General features: G+C 49.8%; 1 pseudogene; it reads left to right on the top strand.

Annotated features, from left to right (window-relative positions):
* Nucleotides 1–8001: 8001 nt before the first annotated feature.
* The window catches only part of LOC136536270 (histone H3.2-like), a 14426-nt pseudogene continuing 7858 nt past the window's right edge, over nt 8002–14569 (top strand).

Below are 14569 nucleotides of genomic sequence, written 5' to 3'. Positions count from 1 at the left end.
ACGGGGTGTAAGACTTTAGAGATGCAGGGGTTTGGGGCAAGGTAAGGATGTAGCAAGATTCAAGATAAGTTACCCGACTAGTCTTTAGTTCATTCTACATTCTTTCTTTCTTTGGCTAGTATGCCATCTTTGATTGTATCGAAACTTTTACTTTGAAAGCCTACCATAAAGCATACTAAGCATTCTACGCCTTTGTAAATGAAAACATCTTCAAGGATGGTAAACAATTATCAAGGTAGGTAATGCATCAAGTAGGTAACATTTGAATTAAACAACTTAATGCAATAAGTAACATAGGTGATAAACTTTTCAAAGTAAACAAGGTAAGGGCTTAATGCATAAACCGGGGCTTGCCTTCATTGACGATCTCAGGTTCTGGGTTAGTACCACAATTATCAAATCCCGTGACAACCGGGGATTCTTCCAGAACTTGCTCAACTAGAATTGTTTCGTTCTCGGGTTCTACACGAAATGATAACATATGCTTTAACATGATGATAATGTAAACATGATGCTTTCACGGTACATGAAATGTAAAAACACCCGCAAATGATTTTATTTCTCGGTACAGTTGCAAGCCAACAAAACCAACCTACAACCCTATCATTAAGAACCACACATGTGACTTGACCAAATGGATCTTGGAACCCTACTAGTCACAAAACATGACCAAAACAAGATCCAACACTAATCAAACATTTAGGGTTTGTCTTTATTTATTTTTGAATTAATTTGGAATTAAGCCCAAAAATGAACTTGTTCCAAATGATCTAAAAATTTTATGTAAGATTCCTCATGACAAATTAGTGTACCAAAACAAATTTCATGATTTTTGGAATTATACAGTGACCTACAAAAATCATGGAAATTTCATTTTTCAATTAATGGACTGAATATTTGAACATTAAAAATTTATTCAAATTTCAAGTTTCAAAATTTTAAATCATACTAGCACATGTACATAGGCTACACACAAAATTTCAGAATTTTTGGAGCTATCATGAATTTTCTACAATTTCCCAAAGTTTTAGCACTATTCACAAATTCAGGAAATAAAAATCATCACTGTTCTTCTTCCTCACTCGCACTAACAGGCTGACCCCACTGTCAGTGACTCAAAGCAAACACGGTGGTGCTACCCACACTGACCGGCCGCAAAATGCACCGACAGTGACGCTCCGGTGAAACAGACCTCACCAAAATGATCTACTACATTCCCCGAACCGAACTCAGCTATCAGAAAGGAATAAGGTGCACAGGAGACACCTCCACGCCGGGCATGGCGGGCTGAGCACATCGGTGAACGGCGTAACCACAGTGACGGTGTAGTTGGGACTAAAGCGAAACGGTCTTCACATTCAGGAGCTCACCGTGATCACGTAGGTAGACTTGGTGAAGGTAGAGGTGTACTAGATCGACGGGACCACGTGAGACCGAGGATGGCGGAGCTCCGGCCGGACTCGGGGAAGACGACGTCGCGCGGCGGCGCTGGACTTCCAGGAGCGACGCGATCAGGCTTGGGAGGAGCAAGAAGATGAGGCGGAGCTTCTGGCCAAAGCAATTGGCCCTAGATACTACGGTGAGGACAAATTGCGAGAGTGCGGGCAAGACACCGGCGGCGAGCAGTCGACGGGAAAACTCCGAATGACGACGGCGTACTCCTACTTATAGCAAGATGGAGGGCGTACGGTGTTGACAGCACACGGGCGAACTCGCCATGGAGATATTGGCGTGTCACTGCGCGTGAAAGCGGTGAAACCCGATCGGCGGTGATCTCCGCGTGGCGCCGGCGGTAAGCAGAGAGGTGGAGATAGATTTTTGAAAAATTTACAGAACTGCCACTGCATTCATTTTTCAAATTACTCACAAATTTTCTAAAGAAGTTGAAAATCTCCAAAAATGAAAGTTGTTCAATTTTTCAAACTCTACAACTTTGCTTCTAGAAATATTTTCAAATTCTGCCTCCATTTTGAAATTTGAATTTGGGGTGCATTTGAGCATTTGAATCATTTCAAAATTACTCCAAATTTTATATGTAAACTTGAAAAACTTTGAATACCAAAGTTGATCTACATAAAATAATCTCCAACTTTACTTTTTGCCTCAACCCTAAATTCCTCATGGATTTTGAATTAGTCAAAAGGGGCAAAAAGGACTTTTATAATTTGAATATGAATTCAAATTTGATTTGTCTTCCTTTTACTTAGATTTTGATTTTTTGACCAGTAACATGGCCCATTAGGGTTATTTGAGTCAAATGACACATGGCCTCACATGATCACATGAAATTTGACCCTTGTGGTCATGATCTTTATTTAGGGTTTTTGAAACACATCACATGGAATAACAACATTATGAAATAAATCTTATTTAGTGAATGCATTCAAAACTTTATACTATATGAATGCTTTGCAATGCACATGATGACATGTCAAATTTTAGTATTAGGTTAAAACACCAGAGGTGTTACATCGACCACCTGCTCGGGGACTATTGTCTGGCCGCTTGTCTGCTGAGGCTCCGGCGGACTTTTTGCTATAGGTTCCTCCATGGTCGGCTGCTAGGCAGTTTTCTCTGACATTGCTGGCGGGGCCACGCCGCTCCTGGCTAGTTGGTCTAGATTTTCGGTGGACATCGACCTAATATATCCGAGATAAGTTTAGAAGACAATAGTATTCAATATAAATTGTAAGCTTACATCAAGGTTACAAATACTTACATGTTGGAAGCATGGAATGATGTGGCGAAGGCGTGTCTCTTCGGCCATGCTTGCTCCACGTGCTCTGTGGGTGCCACCTGGTCTCCATCTATGACCAGCACCGGCGCCGGGGCTTGGTGCTCGACCCCTTTGCCGCTTGTCCTCCATGCTGCAGTGGTTGGCGATGCGGGTCCCATCGGCCCGGAGGAGCCACCTTGCTCCATCGACTCCAGTTGCCTCCTCTTCTTTCGAGGGATGAGTCAAAAGATGTCTGCATCCTCTGTTTCATCATCTGACAGTGTAAAGATCGCCTGACGACGCTTGCTGGCCGCCAGCCGCTTACCAGCAGCTTTGGCCGCTGCCTCCTCCCCAACTCCGAGCACGGCCTAGTCGACATCTTCAATCCCGGCGCTGGTCTGGGCGGTTGGGCTAGCAACTTGTGGCCAATCTACACTAGGGGGTGGAGACACGAACACTGTTGCTCTATCCCAACCATTAATCTAGGAAGCACAAAGGAGATAACACAGTAAGTTTCTCTTACAACATAAAACTATGGGTACAAGGCAGGATGATTTACCTTTGGGGGAGGATGGGTGAGCTTGAAAGCGTGCTCGATGTCGCTCAATCTGACATAATTTGGATCAGCTAAGTTAAATAGCTCTCCAATTCTAGCTTTGACTTCAATCTTGTCGAGCGCCTCTTGCCTTGTCCTCGTTGGGTCTGCTGTACCTTGGTACTTGTAGCCGGGGTGTACCCTCCTCTGGCAGGGTTGGATCCTTCGGCTGATGAAGTTCCTGACCACGCTCGGACCATCCAGTTTCTTCCATGGGATCATCCCAAGTAGTTCTGGGATATGTTCTAGGTGCTCAGGCTTCTCCGACCAGCTGGTCCTCTTCTCCGGAATGAACCCCACGTCCCACAGTGTGATCATGTTTGGCTCTTCCCGGATGTAGAACCACTTCTTGTACCAGTCATCAAGTGACATGTTCTAAGGGCAGTGTAGGTACTGGGCCTTCATCCCATCACGAAGGTTGAGGTACATGCCTCTGGCTATCTTCGAGCCGCCGCTTCCTTTCTTCCGCAGACAGAAAAGATGGCGAAAGAAGTCAAAATGGGGCTAGAAGCCGCCATATGCTTCGCAAAGATGAATGAAGGTGGAGACAAGAAGAATCGAGTTGGGATACAGATTGCAAATCCCAATCTCGTAATACAGACAGAGCCCCTGAAGGAAAGGGTGCACTGGAACCCCAAAACCCTGCTTAAAGAAATCTTCGAAAACCACAATCTCACCTAGTTGTGGATCGGGGTACCCCTCGCCCTCCAGCGCGTGCCATCCCGTGAGTTGCTTGTTGTGGAGTACTCCCATGATGACGAGGTCTTCGATGGTCTGCTCGTTGCTTCTTGACTTCCACCACTCCTTCGACATGACTCCGGCTTTCTTCTGGGCGTCACTTTTCGCCATGAATCTGGCCTTGTTGATGAAAATGGATACGGTGGAGGAGTGGTTGGTGATGATTTAGGAGGTATTAGGGTTGGCAAGAGGAAGAAGAAGGCTACGGTGGCAAATGGTAATGGGGCTCGGTAAAAAGTAACTTACCAATTCTATACTATATTTAACCAAGAGTTCTGCCATTTTGTTTGCCCGAGATTCTTGGGAGACGTGCGCACACGCCGCAGATGGTTGTTTTCACAACCTCGAGATCTATGCCGATTTATGCGCCTCTTGGTTATCAGTGTATGCGCCTCTTCGTTACCAGTGTGAGAGGGCCCACACTGACGCACCTCCTTACAGGTGCCAAGTGACTGTTTGCTTGAAAGGACAAGAAGGCAATATGATGTGCTATACCAGCCCACTTTTTTGACTAGATGTGTTAGATTGGACTTGACAGAGTAAGAAGATAAATAAATACACCAAATAATAGTACAAGTGGTATTTGGTTCTTCGTCGCACGTCTCGTGCTCAGGGATGGCCCAGACCACTACCGTGCTCGGGGACTGCCCAGACCACTACCGTGCTCGAGGACTGCCCAGACCACTACCATGCTCGGGGATTGTTCCGACCACTGCTCAGAGCCTGCTCTCCTTGGCTACATGTAATTTGTACTTACATACAGTCAAGAGGCATTTATTCGGACCTTGCTACAAGGCTTATGCTTCGCCTTCCAGCAAGCTCGGGGACTACATCGGTATGATGCACCTGCCGGTGCATCTCGTTTTGCTTGTACGACGATTGGATTTTTAACTTCAGTGGAAATTCTTTTTTAGACCCTGGCACCACGTGCCTACGTCACCTACTACTAGGCTCAGGGACTAAGTGGGCACACTTCACCTTGCGGTGAATGTGTTTATCTTATCAACCCCTACGCTTTGACTGATTGCCAGAATTACTACTGTCTAAGGGTCACTTACATTTCTTTTTAGAAATACAAGTAGGCACACTTGATAAGGAAAGAAATATTTTTCTTTTTTCTTGAAGAGCACCATGCATTCTTTGGACAACTAGAAACTTTGGCTATAATCGTGGTCTACTGCTCTCTATTCTGATCAGAATGCTGGTACATTCGATTGGTCAATGTTTCAATCAATTGGAGATGACATGAAGGCATATTGCATTACTCAAAGGAGATCGAACGATGTGTCGCAGCATAATACATGGTGCTTAGGGACTAGCTATGGGGGTATTAACCCCTATACCCTTATGGCTAGGCCTAGGCTGGCTCGGATCAGGGGGTCCGGCCCACTAGAAGACGACGCGTGGCCTAGGCAATTTGTTCAGAATCTCGCGCAAGGAGTCAAGGCGGATTTGGAGATCAAGCAAGATCCTGGTCGGTTAGAATAGGAATCCTTATCCGGCCACTTATGGCAATTATAACTGGCTAGGATTAGTTTCTAGATCTGTAACCCTGCCCCCCAGACTATATAAGGCGGGCAGGGGACCCCTCTAAAATACATCTCTCATTGACATACAGCAATACAATCAGATGCAGGACGTAGGTATTACGCCTTTACGGCGGCCGAACCTAGATAAAACCATGTGTCTGTCTTGTGTTACCATCTTGTTTGTTGCTTGCGCATCTGTCTGCCGATAATCTACTACCTTGGGCATACCCCTAGGTAGACTGCCGACCATATTTTGTCGACAATAGGCAACCTCGGTGGCGCAACCGAGAGGTGGAAAGCGGCCCCACCTCACGTAGGGGTGGAGCAGCTGAGAGCCCGAAAGCGGGAAATAGACGAAGCCGAACAATAGCTTGTCCGGGAGTACGTGGAGGTCTATGAGGAGATCAGGCGCCACGAAGATGGTGGGCACACACGCGTTGTGGCCTGTGACATAAATTGAATTATCATCGCCGATGATGAAACCCTTCCCCACTTTGCTCGGGTGAGCCAGAACATCGCTGCCGCAACGGCCTTGCTCCATGGCCTTCCAAAGGTCACAATGCCCGAGGATCATAGGGTCCACCGCGAAATCCGCACGCTACTTGAGCATGCGATAGCGCAGCAGGCGGAGAGCTCGTTGTCTCGGCGATGTGAGCCTGACACCAGCCAGCGTATGCCCTTAGTATGTCCTGCCAGGGATGCATCGATCCACCAAGCACCGCAAGGCGGCGGGCGGCGCGCTGCAATCCCGGTACATCAATGTCTCGGCCACAACCGTGACGCACGTACCACCCTCGACGCCCACAGACGTACCTACAGCGACCCTAGGGAAGGAGCCCGCCACAGCTATCATCCTCAACACGACGGACGCTACAACAACAGCGAGGACCGGAGCTCGAGCCTTGGCCTCCCAGGGCCTTAGGCCTTCAGCCGGCACATCCTCAATGCTGCGTTCCCGCCAAGGTATCGACCACCTACTAATATCCCTAAGTACTCTAGGGAGACAAACCCTAGGCTTTGGCTTGAAGACTATCGGCTTGCCTATCAAGCCAATGGTGTGGATAATGACGACTTCATTATCCGCAACCTTCCACTATTCTTGGCCGATTTGGCTCGAGCATAGTTGGAACACCTGCCGTCCAACACAATCCAGAGTTGGGCGGATCCAAAGGAGATATTTGTGGGAAACTTCCAGGGCACATACAAACGCCCTGAGAACCCATGAGACCTCAAGAACTGCCACCAGAAGGCTGGTGAGACCCTCCGTGGGTACATCTGGTGCTTCTCCCAGTAGTGCAACGAGCTCCCTAACGTCGCCGACGCCGACATGATAGGAGCCTTCCTGTCTGGGACGACCTGTGAGTCCTTGGTTCATAAGCTGGGACGCAAGGGCCCGCGGACCACCAAGGAGCTCCTGGACATCGCCACCAGCCATGCCTTAGGAGAAAAGGCGGTCAGAGCGATCTTCGATCACCTCGAGGGCAAGGCAAGGCGGGACGAGGGTGCTGGCTAAGGTACCTCCACTTGTTCTGCAAAAGAAAAAATAAGAAGCAATGGTGCAAGGGCCCACTCATGGCTGCTGCTGACCGCAAGGGTGGTTGGAAGCCCATGGAGGGCGCTTCGAACCACTTCGAGAAAATACTCAAGGGGTCGTGCCTGAACCACGCCTTCCCCGTAAAGCATCCGCTCAAGGACTGTAGCCTCATGTAGAAGTTCTTGTTCGGAGGCTCCAAGAAAGGGGAGCAGGGGAAGGAACCTGCCCCCGCTACAGACGATGTCGAGGAGAAGGACGATGGCTTTCCAATGCCAGATGGCTGCCTCATGATCTTTGGGGGATCAATGGCCTACGACTCCAAACATCGTCAGAAGGTCGCACGCCGCCAAGTCTACATGGCCCAACCGGCCACACCTCCCTTTCTACGGTGGTTGGAGTCCGCCATAACCTTCGATCGGATCAACCATCCGGATGTCGTCCCGCACCTAGGAAGGTATCCGCTTGTGGTCAACCCGATCATCGGCCCAAAGCACCTCACCAAAGTTCTAATGGACGGAGGCAGTGGCCTCAACATCATGTACACAAAGACGCTCGATGAGATGGGCATCGACTGAACGCACCTCCACCCAATCCGAGCCCTTTCCACGGCGTCATGCCTGGGAAGTAGGCCATACCACTCAAACAGATTGATCTACCCATTACCTTTGGGGATCAGTTCAATTATAGGACTGAGACCCTCACCTTCGAGGTGGTTGGGTTCCCTGGAACCTTCCCCGCCATCCTGGGACGTCCATGCTACATGAAGTTCATGGCCATCCCCAACTACACGTACCTCAAGCTAAAGATGCCGGGGCCCCATAGGGTCATCACCGTCGGCACCTCCTTCTAGCGCGCCTACGAATGCGAGGTCGAGTGCTGTGGCCACACCATGGCAATCGTCGCCTCCGGGGAGCTCGCCGCCCTCAAGGAGGAGGTCGCTGAAGGAGCGCCCAACGCAAAGAAGTTGACCAGGTCGTTCGAATTGGCAGAGGGCTCCAAGGAGGTCCTTATAGATCCCAGCAGCTCTAAGGGTAAAATGGTACGCATTGGTACCACGCTCTCCTCCAAATAGGAAAGCGCGCTCGTCGACTTCCTCCACGACAACAAAGACATCTTTGCGTGAAAACCCCTTAGATATGCCAGGCATTCGAGGGAGGTCACCGAGCATACCTTGAAAATCCATCCAGGCTCTAAGCCGGTAAAGCAACACCTACGCCGCTTCGACGAGGAAAAGCGCAGGGCCATCGGTGAGGAGATAGCAAAACTATCGGCTGCCGAATTCATCAGGGAAGTACACCACCCAGAGTGGTTAGCCAATCCCGTCCTCGTATGAAAAGAAGAGCAGGAAATGGAGGATGTGTGTTGACTATACGGGCCTCAACAAGGCGTGCCCAAAGGATCCGTTTCCTTTGCCATGCATAGACCAAATAGTCGACTCTACCTCGAGGTGCGAAACCCTCTGCTTGCTTGATGCAAACTCCGGCTACCATCAAATCGCGATGAAAGAGTCCGACCGACTCGCGACATCTTTCATCACCCCCTTCGGATCATTCTGCTACGTTTCGATGCCATTCGGTCTGAAGAACGCTAGAGCAACATACCAGCGATATATGCTCAGATGCTTCGGGGACCTCATTGGGCGGACCGTTGAGGCCTACGTTGACGACATTGAAGTTAAGTCCAAATGGGCTGACCACCTCATTGCCGATCTTGAGCAAACCTTTGCGAAACTTTGGGCGAATGGCATCAAACTCAATCCTGAGAAATGTGTTTTTGGGGTCCCGAGGGATATGCTACTTAGCTTCATCATCTCCAAGAGTGGCATCGAAGCCAACCTAGAGAAAATCTCATACATCATAAAGATGGGCCCGATTCAGAACATAAAGGGGGTTCAGTGAATCACAAGGTGCCTCACCACCCTTAGCCGATTCATCTCGCGCCTCGGCGAACAAGGACTCCCCCATTATCGGCTCCTAAAGAAAGCCGACCGCTTCGAGTGGACATCTGAGGCCCAGGAGGCGCTTGACATGGTCAAACTACTTTTGACAAAGCCCTCAATCCTAGTTCCTCCGAGCGACAGAGAATCCCTCCTGCTATACATAGCGGCCACCACGCAAGTGGTCAGTGCTGCCCTAGTAGTAGAACGGGAGGGAGAAGGGCATACCCTCAAAGTCTAGCGCCCTATGTACTTCATCAGCGAGGTACTATCTGACTCCAAAACCCGCTACTCCCAAATCTAGAAGCTCCTTTACACCGTCCTCATCACCAAGAGGAAGTTGCGCCACTACTTCAAGTCACATCCCGTGACGGTTATGACATCGTTCCCTCTCGGCGAGGTTGTCCAGAGCCAGGATGCCATAGGAAGAACTGCAAAATGGGCACTCAAGCTGATGGATCAAGGCATCACATATGCCTCCCGAACGGCAATCAAATCCTAGATATTAGCTGACTTCATCGCCAAATGGACCGAGGTCCAAACACCACCGATGGTCATCGATCATGAGTACTAGATGATGTACTTCGACGAATCACTGATGAAAAAGGATGCCGGCGCAGGGCTGGTCTTGGTATCACCCCTCGGGGTCTGCATAAGGTACATGGTTCGGCTCCATTTCCCCTCATCAAATAATGTGGCCGAATATGAAGCACTCATCAATGGCCTACGCATCGCCGTCGAGTTAGGCATCCGATGCCTCGACATTTGGGGTGACTCTCAGCTGGTCATTAACCAAGTCATGAAGGAGTCAAGTTGCCACAACACCAAGATGGCTACGTACTGCCAAGAAGTCCGACAGATGGAGAACAAGTTCGACTGCCTCGAACTCAATCACATCCCAAGATGCCTCAACGAGGTGGTCGACGCACTTGCAAAGGTGGCATCCAGTCGAGAGCCAGTGCCAATGGGCGTTTTCACCAGCGACCAACACAAACCCTCGGTGCGCTATGAAGGGTTAGAATGGGCTGACGATGGCCCATCTGATCTAGCCACGGGGGCTAACAAACCAACCGCTCTGCCCAGCCCCGGTGTCATGGAGCTTGAAGAGGATCCAGCGACAGAGCTCGACCCTCTAGATGACTGGAGAACACTCTACCTCGACTACCTCCTCCGTGACACACTGCCAATGGACAAGACGGAGGCTCGACGGCTCACACGTCGCGCCAAATCCTTCGTTCTTATAGAGGGTGAACTCTACAAAAGGAGCCACACCGGGATCCTGTAGCTCTGTATTCCCGTCGAACAAGGGAAGCTACTGCTAAGCGATATCCACGGTGGGGTCTGCGGTCACCATGCCATGCCTAGAACCTTGATTGGGAACGCATTCCGACAAGGCTTCTACTGGCCCATTATAGTAGCTGATGCCGACCAAATCGTACACACCTACGAAGGGTGCCAGTACTATGCTCAGCAAACTCACCTCCCGGCCTAGGCACTCTAGATGATCCCCATCACATGGCCCTTCGTGGTCTGGAGGCTCAATCTGGTTGGGCCTCTCAAAAAGACGCCTAGGGGCTACACCCACTTGCTTGTCACCATAGACAAGTTCACAAAATGGATCGAAGCTTGGCCGATCTCCGCGATCAAATTCGAGCAAGCTGTGCTGTTCTTCCTCAACATCATCCATCGCTTTGGAGTACCAAACTCCATTATCATAGATAACGGCACGCAGTTCACCGGCAAGAAATTCATTCGATTCTGCAATGAACAACACATCCGAGTTGATTGGGCTGCCGTCGCACACCCCCGAACGAACGGGCAGGTCGAGCGCGCAAATAGCATGCTACTATAGGGCCTCAAGCCCAGGATCTTCAACCGGTTGAACAAGGTCGACGCACGCTGGGTCGCTGAGCTCCCTACGGTGCTCTGGAGCCTAAGGACAACTCCCTGCCGGGCCATCGGTTACACGCCTTTCTTCATGGTCTACGGTTCTGAGGCCGCCCTGATGAGGACATGACACCCATGCATATGACCATGTTTGACACATGGTATGGATGGGTAGCAGGCTAGCAAGGGTGTCCAAGTCAAGAAGGAGGTCCAAGGCTAATTCGGTTTGAGTCCCCGAGGTGGAGGCCCAAAGCAACTCAAGTTCGAGTCTGTCTCGGCCTCCAGGACCAGTCTACCTTAAATTGGTCACCCAAGACACATCCGGACTCCATTTATGACGATCCACATATGGTTGGAAAGCTAATTTGATAAGGAAGCCAATCCAAGTAGTTTCACGTCAAAAGACCTTCGGAATCAACAGGAATCATCGAAACAAGTCAGCATCTAGAATCTGCTATGGTGCTGCGACACCATCTTTTGGTCCGTTGGACCGTGTATCATGTTTGGGCCCATTAGGGGCCGCGTCCAGGGGGGTGACTCCCAAGACTCTATAAATACTAGCCGTCACTCTCCTTAGGGTTTGGGTTTTGTTTAGTTCTTGATTTCCTCGTGAAACAGATGTCGTTTTGCTGTAACTGTCACCGCCAAGGCCGCTTGCTGTGAACCAGGGCCCTAGTTCTTGATCTTGTTCGCCTGTGGCGATTAGTCCTTTTGAATAAAGACTTGAACTCCTTCTCATTATTATAAGCCTCATATTTATTTGTAATTTTAGATTGCATTCATCTCATTCTTGCTTGTGTTCTCGATTCGCTTGCAGGAAAGCCTTCTCGGCGAGGTCAATCGCGTTCGCGTGGTTGATAACCAACGGAGCAGTAGTGTAATGGTTGTGGGGGTCCGAATCAGTCTTGGTTCGAAGCCTAGATCATGAACGTTGAGTCTCCACCAATCAACGCTATCATACCTATCGAAAGATCGGGCCTAGTCTACATCACGTCCTCTTGACGGACCTTGACTATGGAGCGTCAAGAATCAGAGCATACGACGAATAGGGAGCCGAGGCATCCCACGAAGATGCCATGGACCAACTAGACGAAGCCCACGACATCACCCTCCTTCGTTTGACCAAATACCAGCAAGCGCTGTGTCGGTACCATAGCCGACGGGTGTGGGACCGAGCCTTCAACGTCGGGGACCTAGTTCTCCGCCTCGTGCAGAGCAACAAGGACCGCCATAAGCTCTCCCTACCCTAGGAGGGGCCATACGTCGTCGCAGAAGTACTCCGGCCAGGCGCCTACAAGTTGAAAACCATCGACGATGAGGTCTTCACCAATGCCTGGAACATTGAGCAGCTACGCCCTTTTCCCCTTAATAAATGCATACTTTCCTTTATCAGTTTCTGTCTTCAGAAATCCCCGATCTTTAGTGATATCCAACCCCTACAAATTACGAGGGGTCGGACCACACTTAGGGGCTGATATAAGCGATATAAGTATGTTTATCTTACAAACACTTCTTATGTGTTACCTCTGCAAACGTTCTCTAAGTTTTCCATTCTTCTCATAACAAGTCCTAAGGAGTAAGATTTCGGGAACAAATTCTGAGTACAACTGGTAGGACTGCGGGAAACCCACACCCCAGTGGCTATGACCTCCTTGCTCACCAGCATGATCAAAATTGATTCACCTGCACTCCTAGTTTTTGCGACCTAAACCATGGGAAGGGTCAGAAGACACCGAAACCTCTTCTACAGAAAAAGAGGAATCTGAAAAACTATTTGTCGTAACAAAAGATGAAAATTTGTTCATTCTTGCACAAATTCACCGCTTACAAAGTGATCCCATCACAAAAAGGACTAATGTATTCATAAATACAAAAGACTGTTCACTTGGGGGCTCCCCCACAAACTTATTCGATTACAGTTTCTGACTAGCCCTACAACGAGCACCGCTATGGTCGCTGCGCCACGCTCTCCATCGACGACGCCCTACCCCTCCATGGGATCCTCTAGGGCACCATCATCTACAATGTCAAGCGCCATGTTGGCGACTATGGTGCCCTCCCCGGGGCATCCAAGGACAACGCCATCATCATCAGCCGCAACCCTAACAACGGCACCTAGGCGGGGGGTGTCTCCCACCGTGGAAAGGCCGCAATGAACGACGGCAAGGCCGACGACGCTCGACACCCTCTAGCGCCCCTCCTCCTTCGGCAGTAGTGGCCCCTTCTCATCAAAGGTGGCCTGCACCACCTCATCTACGTTGGATGACCTCCAGCTCGACATCGCGCTCCAGATTCACGAGCGGATCTACGAGTTTTTCTCTCCCTAGCATTACCCTCTCTCACTTAGCACCCACCACGACGCAAGAATGCATTTGGTGGAAAATAAAGAAAAGAAGGTAGTGGCCCAAGAACAGGCGAGAGAATGGGATGAGAACTCCCCTCCCCCTCCCTATTTATGGAAGAGGCGCAGCAACTGAGGAAAGGCGAAAGGTTGGGATGAAAAACTCTCTGCTTTCCCCTATTCAATGTAGGTGGGAAATCAATGCTGACGGGAATCTAAGGGGACATGCCTGAACCGACAGGACATGCTCTGGTCGATGAGATGTCGCCTGGTCAAACAGGACGTTGCCTACGAGTGGCCCGCCACTAATGCACGCCGGCGCAAGAACCAGGCACACCCGCATGTAGGCGACTCTTCGCTTCCCTAGGCAGGACCATGGAATGACCCGATGATGGAACCCCCGTACAGTGGGGGCCCAATGGGCCTCACGGGTCGATCGGACGACCTAGGAGAAACGACAAATGAACGACCGTAGAAAGATAAGCACCTCCATTTTCTTACTTTGCGTGTTAATTTCAGTACCGAGTTTCCCACCCCAGCAATGGCAGGGGCACGGACACCACTCAGGGGCTACCGAGAATGTCTACCTATTTAGACATCCTCTTCACCCAACCCCTCCTTATGTCTAAAAACCAGAAGCACAGTGTGTGGGTATAAAACTTTGAATGCAACTGGGCGAACCGGTAGACCCTACACCCCGACATCTACGATGTTTTTTGTTCACCAGCATAATTGAATTCACAGTTCCCCGCATCGCAAGCTTTAGCTCCCGCCTTCTCGAGAAGGGTAAGGAGGGGTCCTTGTACAGAATCTCCTTCGAGGAGAAGCTGTCAGGTCGCCTAAATCAATCGAATGGCCCGGATCGCCGCCATGACATAGAAACAAAAAATGATAATTCTTATGCAGGTTACACTGACCTCATCGCAAACGTCGGACCCGAACCCCGCACTGACATACTTGGTAAGAGCTTCCTATCGCTCACGCCACCAGGGTAACATTACCGACCCCCCGCTTTTTTTCAATTAGATTATACATTGAATCCATACATCCAAACATTGCATATGCAAATCGCTGTATCCTAATGCTTCGTGTCGCATCACGAAGTGGCAGCCACCTCATTCAATATGAGCGGTGACTGACCAAGGTTTGAAGGCCAGCCCACAAAGGGCTCGAGGCTACCTCGCATCAAATAGAGCCAGGGGAGAAAAACCGAGATGTACCCCAGCGGCCTTGCCCGACTCCGCTTAGAAGCGGATAGGGACATCTCGACCTTTCTCATTTGATTCTAACCCC

The sequence above is a fragment of the Miscanthus floridulus genome, chromosome 2 (assembly GCF_019320115.1).
Source record: "Miscanthus floridulus cultivar M001 chromosome 2, ASM1932011v1, whole genome shotgun sequence".
Lineage (NCBI taxonomy): Eukaryota > Viridiplantae > Streptophyta > Magnoliopsida > Poales > Poaceae > Miscanthus > Miscanthus floridulus.
This window is presented reverse-complemented; position numbering and strand designations above follow the sequence as displayed.